Genomic DNA, 22,309 nt, shown 5'->3' with positions numbered 1-22,309 from the left:
AGTTAATTTATCCCAAGAAGAGAATGAGAGTAACTGAAACTTGAGATTTCTTGCCGTCTCCATGGATACTGCCTGGGCCTAGACACTGCCTGGTGTATTTCTTCAATGTTCTCTTTTACCTAGAGCGCTCTGAAAGAATGGCTGATATCTTTTGGGTGCCAATGAATGTCTATATTGGCTGAGTTATATACATACAGTTACATTATTGGTCTCGCCGTGTGATTCTCGCATGGGACGTTTCATAAGTGAGAATGTGAGCGGTCTCTGTTTCAAATCTCAGACGTGTTGTTATTTGTCGTGTAAGTCGCCCAGTGCATTGTCTAAAACACATTGCGGTCTAGGTGGAGCGGTTTGCTTATATCAGTGGTAAGTTTGAGAACTGGACCCAGCGTTGCAGAGAACTCATCAATGAAACACACATGAAGGAAATGAAGGCAATTTGAAAAAAAAACACAATTGCCAACTTAATCGCACTGTAATGTTACCCGAACACACTAATTAGGCAACCCGTTTTTCTGGATGAATGCATTCGGTTGTTGTATTCTCTGAGAGAATTGTAAACTTCTCTGAGACGGCCAGGTCTGGTAGCCCCATAGTGAGAATTTGTTTTGATCATATTTTGTTTATGTTCTAGGAGTTGTACTGAGCAGAAAGTGAGCCGTTTCACCTCGATCGATATTTTAGTGTAAAGGTAATAAACAATTTCAGGAGAAGGTATTTGATAGGCGGTGTGTGCTTAAAGTTGTTTAGGACCAGACGCAGATGAGGTGCATCCAGAATACTGAGGGAGGAGAGCAGGAATTGCAGGGACGCTGGCCAATATTTTCTAATATTCCTGAGACCCGCGGTGGTGACAGCGGAGTGGAGAATTGCTATTGTAACATCCTTGTTCAAACAAATGTGTAAGGATAAGCCCAGAAACTACAGGGCAGCCAGTTTAACCTGGGTGGTGAGCTACCTTTCAGAAAGGAAATTTTCCGAAAACATGAAAATTACCTCGGGAAAATGCACATTAATAAGTAAAACCAGCATGGATTATGTTATGGTCCCAGCTGTGATTACCCCGGGACAATCCTAAACCCAGTTTGGATTCCAGCTTGATAGATTCTAACTTTTATTTGTTTGTTTTAATACGTGGAAAGTAACTACTGAACAGAGTCACAGGAGTTAGCTGATCAACTTTTAGCAAAAAATAAATAAAACATTTATTCTACGAGAAAAGATGAACCATGTTTCTTTCATCCACAACTATAACTTTACAGGTGGAGACAAATTTGTAAGGATAACGCAAGTTGCAAAATCTATTTTATTCTTTAATTTCCACAGTAATTGCACAATCCATGTATCAATAGGCACCCTGTGGTAAGGCACACCAGACCCTGAAACCAAGTGACAGATACCACCAAAACCAGATGCTGTGGATCTCTCCTCAACTCCCCACAGAAGCTTGTCAAGCCGTGAGTCAACCAGTTTCACTGCACTCCGCCTTTCACACGAGGATTGAAGCCATTCCCTCTGCCCATCCTCTTAAATTCATTAACAGGACCTGTTCCAGGTTCCCATCCTTCCTTTGACCAGAACGTCTGTTTTGCACTTTCCCCCCTTCCACTCCCCTGGATTTTGGGATTTTTCTTTCGCTTGGGACTAAGTATCTGCACCCTTTTCCAGTCTCTCTCGGCAGCAACTTTCAAAAACCAAACGAGGTCCGCAGCTTCCAAATCAAAACTGCAGTTTCCCTCCTTCTGTGTGTGTGTCTGTGGGAGGGACCTGCCTCTCTGCCTCCCTGTTGCTAGGCAACAGCCCAATTCTTCTACTGATGTGTTTGCTTAACTTCTTAAGTCGTAAACCTGATTAGAGATGCAAGCAACTTTTTAAAACGAAACTAAAACTCCATTTGACCTTTCTTAACACACATACAGAAATACAAATCACACTTAAACTTTAAAGCTAAAACTCATTCCTAACAATAGCAAATACCAGTGTAATTTACTTAATCCTCTCTACTTTCTATCAATTTGGTAAGAACATATCGTGTTATTTAACTTCAGTTAGTTTTTTTTTTAATGCGACAGCAAAGAATTTTGATGAGGGTGAAGCCCTTGATGTGATTTACATGGACTTGAAAAAGGCATTTGATAAAGTGCTGGACAAAAGACTTCTGAGGAAAGTTAGAGCTCATTGAATAGAAGGGACAATAGCAGCACAGATAAGAAAGGAGCTGAGTGACGGGAACCAAAGATTTGTGGTGAACTGTTGCATTGTGGACTGGAGCAAGTTATCTTGTGGAGCTCTCCAGGTCTCTCGGGGACTTGCGGGATATCGGGAACTGGGGGAAAAATAGAGTTCAGGCCCAAGGTAAACCATGATATCATCGAATGGCAGGGTAGGTGCGATAGGCTGTGTGGTCTACTGCTGTTCCTATTTCTTGTGTCCAGTGTCAGGACCCCTGCCCTTCCTGTAATTCATCAACCTGATCTTGTTGCAAGCTCACAATTCCAACATTTGCCGATGATACAAAAGTTAGAAGCACTGTGAACTGTGAGGAGGATAGTGCAGAACTCCAAAGGGATCTAGAAATGTTGATGGATTGGGCGGATAATTAGCAGGTGCAATTTATTGCAGAGTAACCTGATGTCATTCGTTTTTGTAGTTGGAACAGGGAGAGGCAGCACGAAATAAAGGTTACAATTCTAAAGGGATTGCGGGAACAGAGGGATGTGGGTTTATATGTGCATAAATCATTTATCATCACAGGACAGGTTGAAAGAATGACCAGTAAAACAGACAACGTCATGGGCTTCATCAATATAGCATGTAGTACAAAAACAATAAAGTTATGTGAAGCCTGTAGAAAACACTGCTTCGGCCTCTACTGGAGTATCGTATCTAATCCTGTGCACCACAATTTAGCAAGGATGTGAAACCATTAGTGAGATTGCAGAAAGATTTCACAAGACAGATTCCAGCCATGAGGAACTTAATTCACATTGAATGATGGGAGAAGTTGGGAGTGTGTTTCTTGAAGAGAGTGAGTTTGAGAGGAGATTTGATAGAGGTATTCAAAATCACGAGGTGTGTGGACAGAGTAAATACGGTTTAACTGTTCCATTGATGGAATGATCCAGATCAAGAGGACATAGATTTAAATTAATTTACAAAAAAAGCCATTACCACATAAGGAAATTTTTTTTTTTCATGCAGCATGTGTTTAAGATGTTGAATGCAGTGTCTGAGAGTGTGCTGGAGGCAGGGACAATTGAGGTTTTCAAAAGGGAATTTGATCTTGATCTGAAAAGAAAATTGAGCAGTGTTACAGTGAAAAGGGTGTGGAGTGGCAGCAGGTGAGCTGCTCGTTCAGAGGGCCAGCCGAGTCCAGACGGGCCGAATGTTCTCATTATGTTCTGTGATTCAAAGATCCCATAAAGAATCAGGGAAGTTAGTGAAGACTATGATCAATTGGTGAGCAGCAAGTGTCTAAGTGAGTTTCTCAGGGCAGTAAGTGTTGGAATTTCCTTGGACAGGATGTGACTAAGTGCCAGTTTCCTGGAACAAAATATTCATCGAAATAGAACCATAGAAAAGTTACAGCACAGAAGGAGGCCATTCAGCCCATCTTGTCCATGTCAGCCCGAGGACACCCAGGTGCCCTTTCGAATCCCACCTTCCTATGGCAATTGGCCGTCATTTAACGGAATTATTTAACAGCGCATAATGCAACATCCATCTGAACCTAACCGATGTAATTACTTAGTTTAACTGACAAGTGCATGCAACAACCTTCAATCTTCTGTCAATAGTATAACACAGGCACGACAATCACATGACAGAGAACTTGGGAGACATAGATTCGATGGTTGATCCATGCAAGTTGCTGATGTTGACATTGATTCATGGTCATTTTACATAGAAATCAGTTTCAACTCAATGAAATCAAACCACTTTCCCACTCATTCGGTGAAAGTGTTGTTTTCTTTGCAAACATTGCAGAGTTATTTATTGAATTGCTTTTTCTTGCTGTTTTGAACCTTTTTTCTCAGTCATCTTTGTATTTTTATTTCCTAACAAATCAACAACAGCTATTCATCCAGATAAATTACTTCTGCACAGAGTGTCTCGGTTGGTGACATTCACACCTCTGAGCCGCAAATAGACAGCGTCAAATGGAACAAGAAGTCCAGTCTGGCCAGTGAGGAGTCTATCCCTGAACCACTGACCTTCACAAATCTGCTCACTCCATGTGTCCAGATGGAAACCTGTCTGAAGGAACATGCAGCCTGACAATGTGCAACAAACGGTTGGAAATTTCAGCAATTTCCTACATTAAAATACTGAACACATTTGAGAAGTTCTCCACTGGTTGTCACGCGTCGTTGTGAAATCTTGTGGTTGTCAAAACAGCTGAAGAAAAGCAAACCTTTTCTTATTATTATTTTATTTTCTTCAGGTTACTTTCAGAGAAAATCTATCCAACGCAGGATGTTCCCTCCTTCTCGCTCTTCCACATTCCCTGCACACATTGGAGTCTGATCTCGCAGGCTTAATAGTCGCAATCTCGGCTGTCTGTCAAAGGGCTAATCAGAACCTGTTTCTTTATCCAGGTAAACACCTCCACAGAAATAACAACAACAACAAAAATATTTTGGGTGCTGATTTATTTATTTAACGGATGTGGGCGTCGCTGGCCAGGCCAGCGTTTATTGCCCATCCACAATTGCCCTTCAGAAACTGGCGGTGAGCTGCCATCTTGAACCGCTGCAGCCCCTGTGGTGTAGGTACACCCACTGTGCTGTTAGAGAGGGCGTTCCAGGATTATGAACCAGTGACAGTGAAGGAATGGCGATCTACTTCCAAGTCAGGATGATGTGCGGCTTGGAGGGGAACTTCCACCTGTTGGTGTTCCCATGTGTCTGCTGCCTTTGCACTTCCAGATGATAGCAGTCGGGGGTTTGCCTGCCGATTATGCAGGTCATCCAAATGCTCACAATTTATGATGAGAATATCTTTTCCACACGTTATCTTTGGTTCCTTTTCGAATGAATTAAAATCTGCCCTGGTTGGTCACTGACCCATGAGCCAATGGGAACAGTTCATCTTTATTTACTTTCTCTAAACCCTCTTGACATTTCTGTCTGTGGAGTGATTAAAAATACCGAAAGCCAGACGTGGGATTTGAACAATGAGGGACTGTAGATCAATGATAAGGGAAGTGATACTTTGATAATCAGATTAGGAAATAGTTTGAAAGTTATGAAATCTGTCCAAACCTGTGCATTGCTGGTTCAGGAGCACAATGCGTCTCTAGGGCGTGGGAAACTCGGATTAGATTCCCGAAGTTGCCGATTCTGTAACAGCGTCACAGTCCCTAAATTATTTTATTTTCTTCAGGTTACTTTCAGGTTGCTTTCTGTTTTAGTGCAGTGATCTTGTAGTTAGGGAAATAAACTGATTTCAGCATGATGGGCGGATTGGTGATTCAGGGGTAGAATTCTTATTTTTCATCAAAGAAACCTGGGTTCGATTACAGTGAATGCATAACTCAATGTCTTCAATAATGTTTCAAGGATCAAAGTTCCGGGACAGATAAATACCCAGTTTCTCGCTTATCCATCATATATTTGATGAATACAAGTCTATAAAACTGAGATTTAAAATTAAAGTGCTGTTTCCCGATGGGATCTCTGAAATTCCAGGACCCTTTGCTGAGAGAGATGTTTCCTAATTTCACTCCGGAAACGTCTTGTTTTTTGACTGAGCCCCAACGCCCCCACGCCCCTCCCCCTCCCCCAATTCCAAAATTCCCGCCATCGCAGAAGTTTCTATCTCTGACACTATCGCCTTAACATGTCGGAAACTGCGATCAAATTGCTCATTAATTCGGGAAGAACGGCTCCCTTTGTTCGTGGTTTATATGAAGGGGCTGTTCTGTGGTTTATTTTCTGGTATTTAGCAGCGGTTGAGGGGAGGCCAGGCGGCAGAGAATGAGAGAGATTCAAAACACTGCCGCAGAATGATGAGGAGAGGGTGCGGACAATAGGACCTGAGTTCCCGATCTCCCAATCCTTATTTTCCAACGAAAGACACGGAGTCGAACTCAGACCCTGAGGCCATGGATCTGGGATTCAGCGGATCATCCAAAAATCGAACCGAAAAATATACAACCACGATATTTATTTACATGGCACTAGCATCAGTTCCAGTATCGTGTCACCTGACCGCGTGGCCTAATGGATAAGGCGTCTGACTTCGGTGGTATTTAAAGAGGTTATCAGAAGATTACAGGTTCGAGTCCTGTCGTGGTCGTTTTATATAAAAATCTGTTTAACATCCTGAAAACCGCGGTCTCACTCGTCAGCTGAAGGTTCTGCGTTTCCTTCCGAACATGGCAGGGCTCTTTCTCAAAATGTCTGCTCTTGTTAATTTGTGCATTAATTTCTAACTCATTTTGTTTTGCTGATCACGTTCGTTAAATTATTGATGTGTCCAACTGGAACAAAAGCTGTGCATCAGTCGGTTTAATAAAATGCTTTGGGAGAATTCCAATCTTCTCATGAAGCGGCTCGATCATTAGCTGAATCTGCTGTCACTGGACTAACAATACAGAGGTGCCAGGCTAATCTCTGCGGGCACGGGTTTAAATCTCAACAGAGCAGATTTAAATTAAAATATTTCCTAAATTTGGAATTAAAATCTCGGCTCAGTAATGGCGGCTATGAAACTATCATCGATTGTAGTAAAAACCCACCCGGTTCACGAATGCCCTTTACGGAAAGAAATCATCCGCCCTTCCCTTGTCTGTCCTACATGTGACTCCAGAGCCACAGTAATTTGCTTCACTCGTAACTTCAAGGATAATATGAGATGATCAACAAATGCTGGGCTTGCAAAAGACGCCCATACACTATTTAAAAATAAACAAGTGGTAAACAGACACGACATGATTTTCAGGATGTCTACCTTTTCCCTTGAAGAATGAAGGCTGGGGGGTGGTCTCATACAGGTCTTAAAAATTATGAAAGATTCTGGGAGGCTGAATTCAGGGAGAATGGAGCAGAGAAGGGTAGCTAAGTATGTGTCTCGCTCTCACAAACAGGACAACGGCTGACGGGTCGCATGCAACGTTATAACTACTTAACTGTGCATCGGCGACTCATAAGAGCGGTAGCTAAATTCCATCTGCAATGTCTCCGCGGCACCCTCCAGATTCCGTGGGAGCACTGCCGAACAAACTGTAGTGTCGTTCTTGAAGACAGATCGACCAGCATTCAGGCCAAACTCCTGAAAAATTAAGATAAAAGCAAAATACTGCGGATGCTGGAAATCTAGAACAAAAACAAAAATACCTGGAATAACTCAGCAGGTCTGACAGCATCTGCGGAGAGGAATACAGTTAACGTTTCGAGTCCGAATGACTGTTCAACTGATGAAGAGTCATTCGGACTCGAAACGTTAACTGTATTCCCCTCCCAGATGCTGTCAGACCTGCTGAGCTTTTCCAGGTATTTTGGTTTTGGTTCCTGAAAAATGAACTTGGATGGACTGCACACTGAATCCGAATCTAAAAGCGCCGCATCTGCCAAGTCCTGTTTCATCAACTCTCAAATGGTCAACATTCCAGGGGATGACAAAGAAAATGCTCCAAAGACACTCTGAAACGTTAATTCAAACGCTGCAGCATTCATATTAATGACTGCGAGGAACTTGCTTCTCACCATTCAAAATGACCAAAACCTGCCCCCCAAGCTGCAGCGCGCTGTGAGTCCCCAGGTCTTAATGATGAGGCAGAACGGCGGCTAAGAAGAAGGAACAGGAAGCAGATCCTGCTCTCTGGATCTCACTACCTCGTAGGACATCCTGTCCCCATGTGTCCAAAGGTCTGTAGGCCGAAAATCGGCCTGTTCACTCTCATGAAGACCCATGGCAGAAACTCACGGCCCTGAGTGGATGTCATCCTCGTATCGAGGGACAGACGATAACCACTGCTTGTTACATAATACATATAAGAAGAGATCATCTCCGTCCATAGTATTTCTACAACTGTCCCTTCCCGAATAATATGAACAAGTCTCCTCTGTTGTCTCTGATCTGTCAACTTCACTATATCAGAATGTGCTGCCATCTACTGGCCGCAACAGAGCGGTAGAAATTCACATTGTCGGTGTCGCAGAAACAGGTCAATGTGAGGAATTTGTGATGTGATGTGATGGAGCAGACATAGAAATGCAAATATGAAATATAATTTAGGAAACACAATTAATTAATTTATTCCCATTGAATCGGCAGCAGTTACAGGCCAACTATCGCCTGGAGCAACTGAGACGATTAGATAAACTGCATTTAAGGGAAGTCTAGATAAGTATAGGTGGGAGAATGAATTTCAGGGATAAACAGAAAATGTGGCATTAAATATTCTAGGTGGAAGATCTTGTCGGGCAGTTTACCTGTTAGAACAAATGGCCCACTTTCAGTGAGGTGTATTCTGGTTTTAATGAATCCAGATTTGCAAAGTGTCTCCGGGACTGACAGACACGTAATGAATCCCACACTCAAACTGTGAGCAAAAGACAGAGAGACCCAGAATGAATCATTAACTCAGGCCTAGCATCAGTCACTGACTGATACATATTGAATCGCACACTCTCACAGTACTCAATGGACGGAATGATACAGAATGAAACATACACACAGGCACATCATCAGAAACTGACAGATCCACGATTAATCCCGAAAACAAATCCTGTTCCAGTGACAAAGCGATAAAGAATTAATCCACAGAGACCGACAGATGAACAATGAATTCCACACTCAAATCCTGTTCCAGAGACAAAGTGGTAATGAATGAACCACACACACATACACATAGAATAGCTACAACAGAGAAGGGGAATATTCGGCCCTCTGTCTCTCCTGAGATGCTTCAGCAGAAACTCAGCTATCCCAGTCCCAAGCCCTGTCTCCATAGCCATGTAAACTTTTATCTTCAGGTGGCTGTCCAGTTCCACTATGAAAGCCCCGAGTGACTGCATATCTTACTGATTGGACACAGGAGTTGATCTTTCATCAGTCCTGTGACGGACAGACCAACTGAATATTAGAGCAATTTCTGATATGGATAAATTTCAATTGCAGTTCATTTATCAGTTTGCCAATATATCAAGAAATTCAAACTAGTCCTGTTAAAGCAGAATGACAGTGAGTTCAGTAAGAAATGTTTACAAAGTACAGCAATTTCTTTCTGCTCACTGTACACACATATAGCGAATTGTTTCAAACAGCAGGAGCGGAAACCGCAGCCCGCAGTCTTCATGTTAGCATTGACCTGAATTTCAGTTTTGTGGGTAGTGGGGTACAGAGAGCACGGATGTAATTGTGGGAACTGAAGTCACTTTTCCAGTGAATGGAGCCGGTTAAGGAGCTCGGGCCGGTCTGAGAGTCCCAGAGGCCGGGGTCAGTGGGTAGCCTGGGGATAAAACAGGCCCCAGAGACAGGAAATAAGATTTGAAAGAGAAATGGGGTGCGGGCGGGGCGGGACGAGGTGATGCGAGGAGTGGGAGGGAGAGCCGGGGAGGGAGATAGGGAGGGAGACAGCGAGGGAGAGAGGGAGGGAGTTAGAGAAAGGCGGAGCTGGAGGAAGAGAGGCAGCGGGCGGGAGGGAGAGAGGAACTTGAATTTATCCATCACATTTTACAACCTCAGGAAGACCTAAAGCCTCACAGCCAATGGTGCGGGAGCGGGTGTGTCTTGGTAAGTGAGATTGCTGCTTGAATGTGCACAGCAACATCCCGCCGCAGTAACCTGATCAATGACTATATAATCTGGTTCAGAGACCCTGTTTGAGGGATTAATATTGATCCTAGGACTCCGGGTAAGACTCCGCTTCTCTTGTTGTAAATAGTCTGGTCGGATTGTTCACATCCGTCCGATAGGGGAAATGGGGTTTCGGTTTAAATTGTGGTTTATGAGTGAAATAGTCATGTATCTTTATTGCCCCTCTGTGGGGCATTACATAATTTGTGAAATATATTTGCCTCTTCTAGAATTTCAAGCAGTTGGAAGCACTGAAGAAATCCTGGTTCTATCTTTACTAATTCACGTGAACTGTGATAATGAAATATAACATCTTCCAGGCAGTGGAGATATAATATAGGCACCAAAAATACTCACACACCACCGCGGATGTTGCTTTTTTCCCCCAGGGAGACTCGGTTGAAGAGTTTCCCTTTTTTGTTACTCTGAGCTTCTCAATGTTGTAATGCTGTCTGCTTCATTCCTGGGAGACAAGTGGGAATCAGAAATGATCACTCCCTCCCTGTGTGACTCCGACTGACACAGTTGTTATCATTAATGTCAGTCAGCCTCTGACCCCTTATCAGGTCCAATATTTGACCCAAAGTTAACATTTTCTGTTATCTACACTGGGAATCGAATTTCCTGCTGCACTCTCTATCCCTGCCGTGATAAAAAAAATCCGGCTCTTTCAACTGTGGGTACCTATCTCTTATTGTCAGTGATATCTCTTCAATTAACAATCTACTTCTGCTTCTCCTTACAGAGTGCAATCTCTTCTGTCTTTTATCCCTATCCAGTGAACTATGATTCAGCCAGCTGCCCCCTTGCTTTTTACAATGTGGAGGTTTTGAGTTCAAAACTCATTCCCGAATCCTGACCACAAATTCAGGCTCACGCTCTAGAGAATTCTTTGCTGTTACTGGTGCCAGCTTTTAGACGATATGTTGAACTGAGCTGCCATCTGCCTTCTCACGTAAAATATACCAAGGCACAATTTCGGAGAGGGGCGGGGGAGTTATTCCATGATGTCGGAGACATTCAAAACAGATCCTATTGCCTTCATCACATTGCTGTGCCTGGAACCTGACTGTGTGCAAATCCTTTGAAAAATTGTTCAAAAACATGATGACTGAATTCCTGTTAGGAAAAGTCAAGTTATTATTGAAAATTCTGCTGAGTGAGCTTCATTGGACAGCAGAGAAATCAGGTGAGGAATTCGAGTAAATCGACACCAGAGAACAAGTCACCGTCAAAACTGGAAAAACTCTTGCGAAGATCAATGAGTAAAAGCTGAGAGTTCCGCGCATCATCAGTTCATTAACCAGAGACACTCACAGAGTGTTTTGTACAATGTGTCTCTAATGCAAACATGAAGGAACGAAGCCTTACCAGTTCATGGTGATATTGGGGATGGAGCTCCATATATTTAATAAGTGAGTAAGAATGAATAAACATAGGTGTGGAAATAATGATTAACGGTGTCTTTGACGTGATGCTCTTCCCGTTATGCTGATAATCTTGTCCTTCTCGATGGTACATGTATCAGGGAGGACGCTGCTGTCCAAATACGCATAGGAATTAATGCAGGGTGTCCTGTAGATCGGACATACTGCAGCTAATATGTATAATCTCCGCAACAACGTTTCCGCCTCAGAGATTTGTTTTGTTATTTTTTTCTATTCTGATCATCTTGGGGTGATTGAGAACAAGGAAAGGCCATTCGGACCATGGCCTGAAATGGGCTGAGAGAAAGAGGAAATACTGAGCTGGTGTATTTTTGTAACATTTACTACTTCTGTTCGTGTGTGAATAAAAACGATTTGAGAAGGTGGTTGGAGATTGAAGTGTTTACTGGAAGTAAGAAGCTGATACAAATTCACTGTACAGAAAAAGCCAGGTATGTTTTTCGGTCTCAGACCGCTGGTTATTTTTGGTGTGAATAAGAACAAAAATAGCAGAAGATGGTTTGGATCCATCGGCCTCTGTGCTGTGGGCTTCGCTGCACCGCCCTGCGACGGAGCCGTAATTCCTTCCTGCCGCTGAATACTTTACGGTAGCCAAGCAAATATTGACTTCTTACTTATTTTTAATCAAGAGCACACGTGTTGGGAAGCTCACCCTGGCTGCGCAATTGTACTTCACACCACTCCGAATGCAACAGACAGAGAAAGACACACAGAAAAGCAGTAGAGACGATCAGGGGACACACAGTGACAGACAGGAAAAGGTGCGCAAACCAGCAAGATACCGCCCCCACCCCACAAACTCAACCCCCCGCCCCCTCACAGCTGGATGAGGGAAAACAAGCCCAAGAGAGACATGGGGACCACCCGCTTTCTCGGCCACTCACTTTAGCCATCACCATCCCAGCGGGACCAACGGGGAGGCGCCACTCCCTGTGGGATAGAAATGGCAGAAATTCCCACAGCTCCAGTAACTAGACCTCCTAGTGGATCTGGAAGGGACACCAACTTCCGTCCACCTTAAGAGAGTCGCAGTTCCCTGTATGTGAATGTGGATTAACCCCTTATATTCCCTCACAGGCCCTGTGATCCTCGGGCCCTTGTGATTCCCGAAAAAAAAAAGACGTTTCGACGAACTGAGACCTGAGCAGAAGGGGGTAGGGATGAGGGTGCAGGGTGGGACTGAGGGTGAAGGTGAGGGTGGAAGTAGGGATGAGGGTGAGGGGCGGGAGTAGGGATGAGGGTGGGGGACGGGAGTGAGGGTGAAGGTGAGGGCGGCAGTAGGGATGAGGGTGAGGGGAGGCAGTAGGGATGAGGGTGGGGGACGGGAGTGAGGCTGAAGGTGAGGGCGGCCGTAGGGATGAGGGTGAGGGGCGGGAGTGGGGATGAGGGTTAGGGGCGGGAGTGGGGATGAGGGTGATGTGCGGGTGTGAGGGTGAGGGGCGAGAGTGGGGATCGAGGTGGGGGGCGGGAGTGAAGGTGAGGGGCGGGAGTGGGGATCGAGGTGGGGGGCGGGAGTGAAGGTGAGGGGCGTGATTGGGGATGGGGGTGGAGGGCGGGAGTGAGGGTCGGGATGGGGTATGGTGGTGGGAGTAGAAGGCCATGGCTCAGAGTGATGAGTGTGAAAACAGCCGAATTTAAAGGTCACGGGAAAGCGGTGCCTGGAGCTGCCCCGAGAGACAAGCTTTGGGTTGTCAGTAAAAAGATCTCCTGTAATGAAGGCACAAAATCAGAAGCAGGAAATGCTGGAAATATTCAGCAGCTCCGAAAGCAGCTGTGGAGAGAGATTCCTGTCTCCAGGATGTCACTCTCCAATTGGATACTTCACGTCGCTCAGATCTTACACTCTCAACACCTTCGTGTGAGGAACAGGTCGGGCGGGAATTGGATCTTTGTTGATTTGAGCAAACAGAGCAATGCAGCAATGAGAAGCTCCTCACCCCCCGGCGGCTTGGGGAAGGATGGGAATCAGATACAGGAACCTGACAGGTGCTGAAAAAAGGAAAATCACATCGAGCTTCTGAAAGCAGTGACGATGAATGTGGAATTCAAAAATATTTATGCAGACAGCAGTAAATGAGTCAGGATGGCCGAGCGGTCTAAGGCGCTGCGTTCAGGTCGCAGTCTCCTCTGGAGGCGTGGGTTCGAATCCCACTCCTGACATTGTTTTTTCCTTCAGCAACTTCCAAACCCGAGATCTCCACCACCTGGAAGGAAAAAGGCAGCAGATGCATGAGAACAGCAGCAAGCTCCCCTCCGAGCTACACACCATCCTGACTTGGAACTGTATCGCCCTCTCAAATCCTGGAACTCCCTTCCTAACAGCGCTGTGGACCTACTTACACCATATGGGCTGCAGCAGTTCAAGAAGGCAGCTCACTGCCAGCTTCTCAAGGGGAATTTCGGTCGACCGAGCCAGACTCGAGGCAACCGGATCCCCTGAAAACAGCTCATAAAGGAAACTGGATACAAAAGCAACACACTGCGAATGCTGAAAATCAGAAATAGTAACAATCAGAAAGTGCTGGAAATACACAACAATTATACAGCATCTGTGGAGAGAAATATAGAACTAGCATTTCAGGCCGGTGAGATCATAATTTCCTTCTCTCTCAGTGTGAAATCCTTGACTCAGTCAATATCCTCTCCCCTTTTAATGACACCTTCCTATCCAAGGCCTCAAATACTCCTTCCAAGTGAAACAGTGATGCACTTGTTCTTCTTTCAGTTTAATGTGCAGCATTTGCTGCCGCAATATGTTCTCATCTGCTTCAGGTGGGTGAGCGCTTTGAGGAATCTCCGTTCAATCCGCAAGCCTGACTCTGAGCTTCCTGTCACTTGTCATTTCAATTCTCCACCTTGCTCCCACTCTGACCTTTCTGTCCTTGGTCTGCTGCAGTGTTCCAGTGAAGAATAACATAAGCTCGAGGAAGAACACCTCACCCTGCACATTTCTGGCCTCAACGTCGAGTTCAATGTTTTTAAATTATAAACTCAGCCTCCCTCTTGTTTCATGTGTTTCTTTCAGGGTTATCATTTTATTTTCTGTTTCTTATTTAATTCCTTCACTTTGCAATTGGGCGGCTGATCTTTACCCATTCTCACCTCATCTGGAGCCACATTTTGTTTTTTGCCTGTTCCAGTCCTTTGGCTTTGGCGCCGTGAAACCTTTTGTAATTTAATCTCTCCGGGCCCCCAAACCATTTGAAACCTGCGCTTTTGTTCAACCTCTTCCCAAAGCCCGGACCGGTCCCTTGCTCCAAGCCTATTACATTCCTATATTCCCTCAGTTCAGATGAAGGGCCACCAACCTGAAACATTAATTCCTTTTCTCTCCACAGTTGCTGCTGAGTATTATCAGCATTTTCCGTTTTTATATTATAGCCTGTTCATTGACTGATAACACATCCCTTTTAAGCAAAGCGTCAATTATCTGCAATTGATAACAAGCCACTTTTAAACAGACAGAGTCATATGTACACAGTTTCGATTCCCTGACAAAATACAGAATTTTACCGATTCCATTCTGTGCCCACGGGATCAATTCCCATGCCGGCTTCTCACACCCTTCCTGCTGTACAGAATGTAGGACTGATTTTTATCCATAAATCATAGAATGATAAAGGACAGAAGGAGCTCATTCCGCCTGCGTTGGTTCTTTGGTTGAGCGATATAATTACTCCGAGATCCGGGATCTGTTCCCATTGTCCTGTATTCCCTTCCTTCAAGTTTGTTTTCTCTCCAACTCTCTTTTGAAAGTTAATAATTAATCTGCTTCCATCACCCTCCCATGTAGCTTCCATTTCACAATGAGCTCACTGTGTAAAATACATTCTACTCATCCCGTTCCTGGTTCTTTCCCCAATCAGCTTCAAACTGTGTCCTCTGGTTAGCGACCCTCCTGTCAGTGGAAACAATTTCTCCTTATTTACTCTAGTAAACTGGTCATCATTTTGAACACCTCACAGGAGATGTTTTTTCGATGCAAAGCAAGTGGAGGGAATAAAGGTGAATCTTTAAGAAGTTTGAAGCTGTATGGGAATTTCTCCAAATTCGAGCCATTCCAGCAGCAGCGCCGTGATTTAACAAAACTCCCCAAAGCGCTTCAAAGGAGCTTGATCAAGCAACATTCGACATCCAGTCAGATATTTGGCCAGATGAACAAAACCTTAGTAAAACTGATAGATTTTAGGAGGGTATTACGGGGGAGAGTGAAGTGGCGATGTTTCTAGAAAGAATTGCAGCGCTAAAGGCTCAGACAGCTGAAAACGTGGCCGCCAATGATGAAACAATGCAAAGTGTAAATGAGCAAGAGAACAGAGACGAATTCAGAAAGAGAAATGTCTTGGAATGGAACTGGAACTCCAGTCCGGCCAGTGAGAAATCCCCCCTGAACCACTAATGTTCACACAGCCGCTCTTTCCATGTATCCAGTTGGAAACCTGTCTGAAGGAACATGCAGTCTGACAGAGCACGTGTGATAATCCTCCACTGTCTGATCTAAAGCTGCAACAGGAGCTGTTCATTACAGCTGTGATAACCGTGTTGGTCTTGATATTCAGTGGTGCGGATTCACATCATCCTTGTTTCGAGCTGTCTGTCATAAACAGTCTGGAAAGATGACTGAGCAGTAATGGGAAGCAGTTTCCGCGTTGGCTGTAAATGTCCAATTTTAAATCATTCTGAGGACTGAGCAGACTGACTCCGGTCAGCATCTTTCAAATGTTTTTGTTTTGTCCTGAGACGGTGATGAGATTTCGGCTCAAAAACAGAATTACCTGGAAAAACTCAGCAGGTCTGGCAGCATCGGTGGAGAAGAAATCAGTTAACGTTTCGAGTCTTCATGACCCTTCGGCAGAACTGAGTATAGTTAGGAGAAAGGTGAAATATAGGTGAAATATGAGATTTCGGCTGTTCAGTTGTTCAGATGGGAAAGTGGGGAGTGACCTGTATAGAAGGAAGTTCGGGACGGCAGTTTCCCTTTTCTGAGAATATTGATAAACCTCTTGCTGACTTTCTTCAATGCTTATCTAAAGCATTCCAACCCACAACCTTTAAATGTCTCTGTTTATACCGACTGCAAGTCTAAAGCGCTATCGGTTGCGCCACAGATCTACACCAATGATACTTGTTTCCCATCCCAATATGGGAATTTCTGAAATTGACGGACAGACAGTTCAAAATTTCAGTAATTTGAACAGTGACTACATTTCAAAAGTGTTCTTCGTCCGTAAAATGTTCTTGGACGTCCTGTGGATACGTAAAGAGCTATAAAAATTCAGTAGAACTTGAAAACGACATGGGCAGGTTGGTGGAATGGGCGCTTAAGCGGCAGAGAGAACCACATAACCCTACAAAAGTGACGGCGCAGAAAGAGGTGATTCAGACCATCATGTCTGTGCTGGATAGAAAAAAGATGAAGAAGAAACTAGCCGCTCATTTTAAACCCTCTTCACAGCACCTGATCCGGAGCCTTGCAGGTTACAGCGCTCCAGAAGCAGATCTAAGTACATTGTAAATGAGTTGAGCGTTTCAGCCTCAACCACCGGTTCAGGCAGTGAAATCCAAATGCTCGCCACCCGTGGCATGAAAAAGCTTTTCCTCGTCTCCCCTCTAATCCTTCCAAAAATGTCCTGAAATCTCCGCTCCCTGACAATTAACCCCTCAGTGAGGGGAAAGAAGAATTTACTGTCCACCCTATCTAGGCCGCTCATCATTTTGTACACCTCAATTAGGTCACCCCTCAGCCTCCTCTGTTCTCAGGAAAACAACCTTAACCTATCCAATCTTCCCTCGTAGCTGCATTTTCAAGCTTTGGCAGTATTCTTGTAAATCCTCTCTGTGCTCTGTACAGTGCAATTATGTCCTTCCTGTAACGTGGCGACTAGAACTGTACATAAAATTCCAGCTGTGGACTAACCAGCGCTTTTGCAGTTCATTTCCTTTTCCAGGGAAATGTGAAAAGATTAATTGTGGTCGGATGAAAGCAAAGAGGTAACATAAAATAAAGCGTGTGCACCCAAAGGGCGTGCAAGAGCAGGGGGAAATTGTGGGCATGTTCATAAATGATTGAAGGTGTCAGGAAAACTTTTATTCATTCACGGGATGTGCACTTCACTGGCTGGGCCAGCATTTATTGCCCAACCCTAGTTGCCTTTGAGAAGGTGGTGATCAGCTGGTGAGCTGCTGCAGTCCATGTGGTGTAGGTACACCCACAGTGCTGCTGGGAAGGGAGTGCCAGGATTTTGACCGAGTGACAGTGAAGGAAATGCGATATATTTCGAAGTCAAGATGGCGTGTGACTTGGAGGGCAACTGTCAGGTGGTAATGTTCCCAGGTAGCTGCTTGCCTTGCTGTTCTCGACCGTAGGGGTCGCGGGTTTGGAAAGTGTTGTTTAAGGAGATTTGTTGAATTCCTGTCTGCATTTTGTAGATGCTTCACACTCCTCGACTGTGCGTTGGTGGTGGAGGGAGTGAATGTTTATGGTTGTGGTGCAGTTCAAGCTTTTTCCTGGATGATGCCAAGTTTCCAGAGTGTAGTGGGTGTTGCACTCCACCAGGCAATTGGCGACCATTCCATCACACTCCTGACTTGTGCCTTATAGATTCTGGACAAGCTTTGGAGAATCAGGAGGTGAGTTACTCGTCGCACAATCCCTCGCCTCTGACCTGCCCTTGTAACCACAGTATTTATATGGCTAGTCCAGTTCAGCTTTAGGTCATCAGTGACCCTCAGGATGTTGAGAGTGAGCGATTCTGTGGTGGTAACGCCATTAAACGTCAAGGGCCAGTGGTTAGATTCTTTCTTCTTGGAAATGGCCATTGCCTGGCACTCATGTGGCGCAAATGTCATTTTTCATCCCAAGTTTGGATATTGTCCAGGTCTTGCTGCATTTGGATATGGACTGCTTCAGTATCTGAGGAGCCACGAATGGTGCTGAACATTGTGAAATTATAAGCGAACATCGCCACCTCTGACCTTATGATGGAAGAAAGGTCGTTGATGAAGCAGTGGAAGATGGCTGGGCCGAGCACATCACCCTGAGAAGCTCCTGCAGAGATATCCTCGAGCTGAGATGACTGAACGCCTTAAGCATTACTACAATCCAATGGAGTTTTCCACCTGATTCCCATTGACTCCAGTTTTCCTAGCGCTCCTTGATGCCACACTCAGGCAAATCCGGCTTTGATGTTAAGGGCAGGCACTCTCACCTCTCCTCAGGAGTTCAGCTCTGTTGCCTATATTTGAATCAAGGCTGTAAGGAGGTCAGGAGCTGAGTGGCCCTAGCGGAGCCCAAACTGTGAGTCAGTGAGCAGGTTATTGTTAATCAAGTGCCGCTTGATAGCACTATTGATGACCCCTTCAATTACATTACTGCTGATCGAGAGTAGACTGATTGGGAAGTAATTGGCCGGGTTGGATTTAGCCTGCTTTCTGTGTACAGGAAATACCTGGGCAATTTTCCACATAGCTGGGTAGATGCCAGTGTTGTAGCTGTACTGGAAAAGCTTGGCTCGGGGCGTGACATGTTCTGGGGCACAAGTCTTCAGTACTATTCCCAGAATATTGTCAGGGCCCATAGCCTTTGCACTACCCAGTGCCTTCAGCTGTTTCTTGATATCACGTGGAGTGAATTGAATTGGCTGAAGACTGGCATCTGTGATGCTGGGGACCTCTGGAGGAGGCTGAGATGGATCATCCACTCGGCACTTCTTGTAGCAAATGCTTATCATTTGTGCTGATGTGCTGAGGTCCTCCATTATTGTGGATGGGGATATTTGTGGCGTCTCTACCTCCAGTGAATTATTTAATTGTCCATCACCATTCCTGACTGGATGTAGCAGGACTGCAGATTTTAGGTCTGTCTGTTAGTTCTGCGATCGCTTAGCTCTGTCGATCACTTGCTGCAGATGTTGGTTGGAATGCAAGTAGTCCTGTGTCATAGCTTCACCAGGTTGACAACTTATTATCAGGTAAGGGTGGTGCAGCTCCTGGAATGCCCTCTTCACTTTTCATTGAACCAGGGTTGATCACCTGGCTTGATGGTAATGATATAGTGGGAAATATGCCAGCCCATGAGTTTATAGATTGTGTTTGAGTACAGTTCTGCTCCTGCTGATCGCCCACAGGGCTTCATGGATGTCCGGTCTTGTCTTGCTAAATGTGTTCGAAATCTATCTCATGTAGCATGGTGGTAGTGCCACACAACACGATGGCGACTATCCTCAGTGTGAAGGCGGGACTTCGTCTCCAAAACTTCTGTGCGATAGTCATTTCTACCGATAGTGTCGTGGACAGATGCATCTGCGGCAAGCAGATTGGTGAGGACGAGCTCAAGTATGATTTTCCCTCTTGTTGGTTCACTCAGCACCTGCCACAGACCCAGTCTCGCAGCGATGTCATTTAGGACTCGTCCAGCTGGGTCAGTGGTGGTGCTACCGAGCCACTTTTGGTGATGCACATTGAATCCCTCCACCCAGAGGACATTTTGTACCCTTGCCACCCTCAGTGCTTCCTCTAAGTGGTGTTCAACATGTAGGAGCACTGTTTCATCAGCTGAGGGAGGGCGGTACGTGTTAATCAGCAGGTTTCCTTGCCCATGTTTGACCTGATGCCATGAAACTTTATCGGGTCCAGAGGCGATGTTGAGGACTCCCAGGGCTACTGCCACCCGACTGTATACCACTGTGCCGCCACCTCTGCTGGGCCTGTCCTACCGGTGGGACAGGGCATATCCAGGGATAGTGATGGTGGAGTCTGGGACATTATCTGTGAGGATGACTATGTCAGGCTGCTGCTTGCCTAGTTTGTGAGGCAGCCCTCCCAATTTCGGCACCAGCCCCCTGATGTTTGTAAGGGGGACTTTGCAGGGTGGACAGGGCTGAGATTGATGGTGCCGAGATCGATGTCGCGTGGTCCGTCCAGTTTCATTCCCTTTTTTGTGGCTTTGTCGTGGTTTGTTACAACTGAGAGGCTTGGTAGGCCATTTCAAAGGGCAGTTAAGAGTCAACCACATTGCTGTCTTCGACAGTGCGATCAAGTGGCTCTAACTCACCAATCACCTGCTCACTGAAGCTCAGTTTGGTTTCCGCCAGGGCCACTCAGCTCCCGACTTCATTGCAGCCTTGATTCAAATATAGACAAAAGAACTGAACTCAAGGTGGTGAGTTGCAAGTTACTACAGTTGACTATACAGAAGCATTTTGCGGAGTGTGGCATTGAGAAACCCAACAAAACTGAAGTCAAGTTATACAAGGAGGGAAACTCTCCACTGGTTGGAGTCGGCCCCCGGGATTTCTAATACATTCCAAAAAAATTCCAGCATCCACAGTATTTCGCATTTAGTTAATTTCCTGTGAGTGGCAAGGAAAGGATATGTTGAATGCTTCTTCTGTGGCAGCTGGCTCGTTGGTCTAGGGTTATGATTCTTGCTTTGGGATTTACAGTGAATTAATAAGCGAGCGGTCCCAGGTTCAATGCCCGGACGACCCCCGCCCCCCAGCATTTTAATACATTAATTCGTGTGCTCGAGGCGATGCCAGTTGGGGAAATCAGGACCAGGTTTGAACATCGGGGAAATCATTGCGAAGAATGAATCAAAACACAGAAAACCAACGCAAAATTTCTCCTAATGCATCGAATACGTCAACTCTCTCCTTGTGGGTTCAGTCGGATGCAGATTACAGTCAGTTACAGCCTTGAGTGACAAATCACAATTCAGTTGTGTTCCAGTACTTGCCGGAAGGAGTTTCTTTATTCTTCCAGATGAATGTATGTTTCGTGTCTTTCCGCGGTGGGTTTTCACACTGTCTAGAAACATGTTGGATATCATGCTGAAGTGTTGAAGTGATTCACATCCGTCGATTTACAACAGATTTGATCTGATGTGATGGAAATGTACTTTATTGACAAACTACATGAGACATCTGGATGGTTATTTAGCAGCTGAAACAGGCAGGATCATTTAGTTCAACAGTTCATGGATGTAAAACTGTACAGGAGGAGGTTTAATAAGGCGACGGCATGTGACGAGGTGGCCGAGAGGTTAAGGCGATGGACTGCTAATCCATTGACCTTTGCACGCGTGGGTTCAAATCCCACCTTCGTCGTCAGTTTATTAACTGGTTCTTCGTGAACGTGTTGCTTTTTTCAGAAGGCATGTCTGAAATCACTGATGTAATCTTCCGAGACCAGGTTTCCAGAGGAGGTGGCGTTGGGAAATGTCGCTAATCACTCCATGATTATCTGAATTTAAGGCTGCTCATCCATTGTGCTTCCCACGCGTGAGTTTAAATCCTGTTTTTGTATGGGACGGCGTTATGCAGAAAGGAAATCGGAAATTACCATCAGACCCAAGTTATGACGTTTCCTGTAATACCGTGAATATCAATGTTTCAGGGTCGAACTGGTTGAAAATTTTACGATGATTAAATAACATTCTAGCTTCGTTTTTTAGTCTAGCGGGCTGTGTGCAAACCATTTAGCTTGTACTGGGGTGTTAACAAGAAGCATTGGGAATCGAAATTCCTGCTACAATCTCTCTCCCTGCCGTGAGAAAAAGTCGGTCTCTTTCAACTGTGGGTGTTTATCTCTCATTGTCTGTGACATTTCTTCAATTAACAATCTACTTCTGCCTCTCCTTGGAGTGAAATGTCTTCTGTCGTCTTTCCTTTGCTGTGAATGATGATTCAGTCAGTTGTTCTCTTGCTCTTTACAGTCAGGAGTTTGTGAGTTCTATACTCACTCCAGAGTCCCGAGCACAAATCCAGGCTGACGCTTTAGTGCAGTAATCAGTGAATGCTTCACTGTTAGTGGTGCCATCTTTTAGATGATGTGGTAAATTGAGGTTCCCTCTGCCTTCTCAGCTGCAGTATACCAAGCAGCATTTCGGAGAGGGGCATGGGAGTTATCCCATGGTGTCGAAGCCCACATTCATTCCTCAATTAAAATCACTTATTAACAGATTTATTGTCTTTAGCACGTTGCTGCTCCTGGAAGCTGGCTGTGAGCATATTTTTAAACAAATTGTTCCAAAACATGGTGATTGAAATCCTGTCAGG

At 45.0% G+C, this 22,309-nt stretch overlaps 1 long non-coding RNA gene and 3 other non-coding genes across 4 annotated transcripts in view; 3 read left to right on the top strand and 1 right to left on the bottom strand.

Annotated features, from left to right (window-relative positions):
• LOC144670421 (uncharacterized) overlaps positions 1-22,309 on the bottom strand; it is a 918,626-nt gene that overhangs the window by 204,251 nt on the left and 692,066 nt on the right. The window lies entirely within an intron of this gene.
• On the top strand, positions 6,211-6,300 carry trnar-ucg (transfer RNA arginine (anticodon UCG)). The gene is given in 2 exon segments: positions 6,211-6,247; positions 6,265-6,300. It is a non-coding gene; the product is annotated as a tRNA-Arg (tRNA).
• trnal-cag (transfer RNA leucine (anticodon CAG)) lies at positions 13,330-13,412 on the top strand. Its single transcript has one exon. It is a non-coding gene; the product is annotated as a tRNA-Leu (tRNA).
• Positions 21,277-21,358, top strand: trnas-gcu (transfer RNA serine (anticodon GCU)). The gene has a single exon. It is a non-coding gene; the product is annotated as a tRNA-Ser (tRNA).

This window comes from Cetorhinus maximus, chromosome 31 (assembly GCF_964194155.1).
Source record: "Cetorhinus maximus chromosome 31, sCetMax3.hap1.1, whole genome shotgun sequence".
In the NCBI taxonomy this organism is placed as follows: domain Eukaryota; kingdom Metazoa; phylum Chordata; class Chondrichthyes; order Lamniformes; family Cetorhinidae; genus Cetorhinus; species Cetorhinus maximus.
This window is presented reverse-complemented; position numbering and strand designations above follow the sequence as displayed.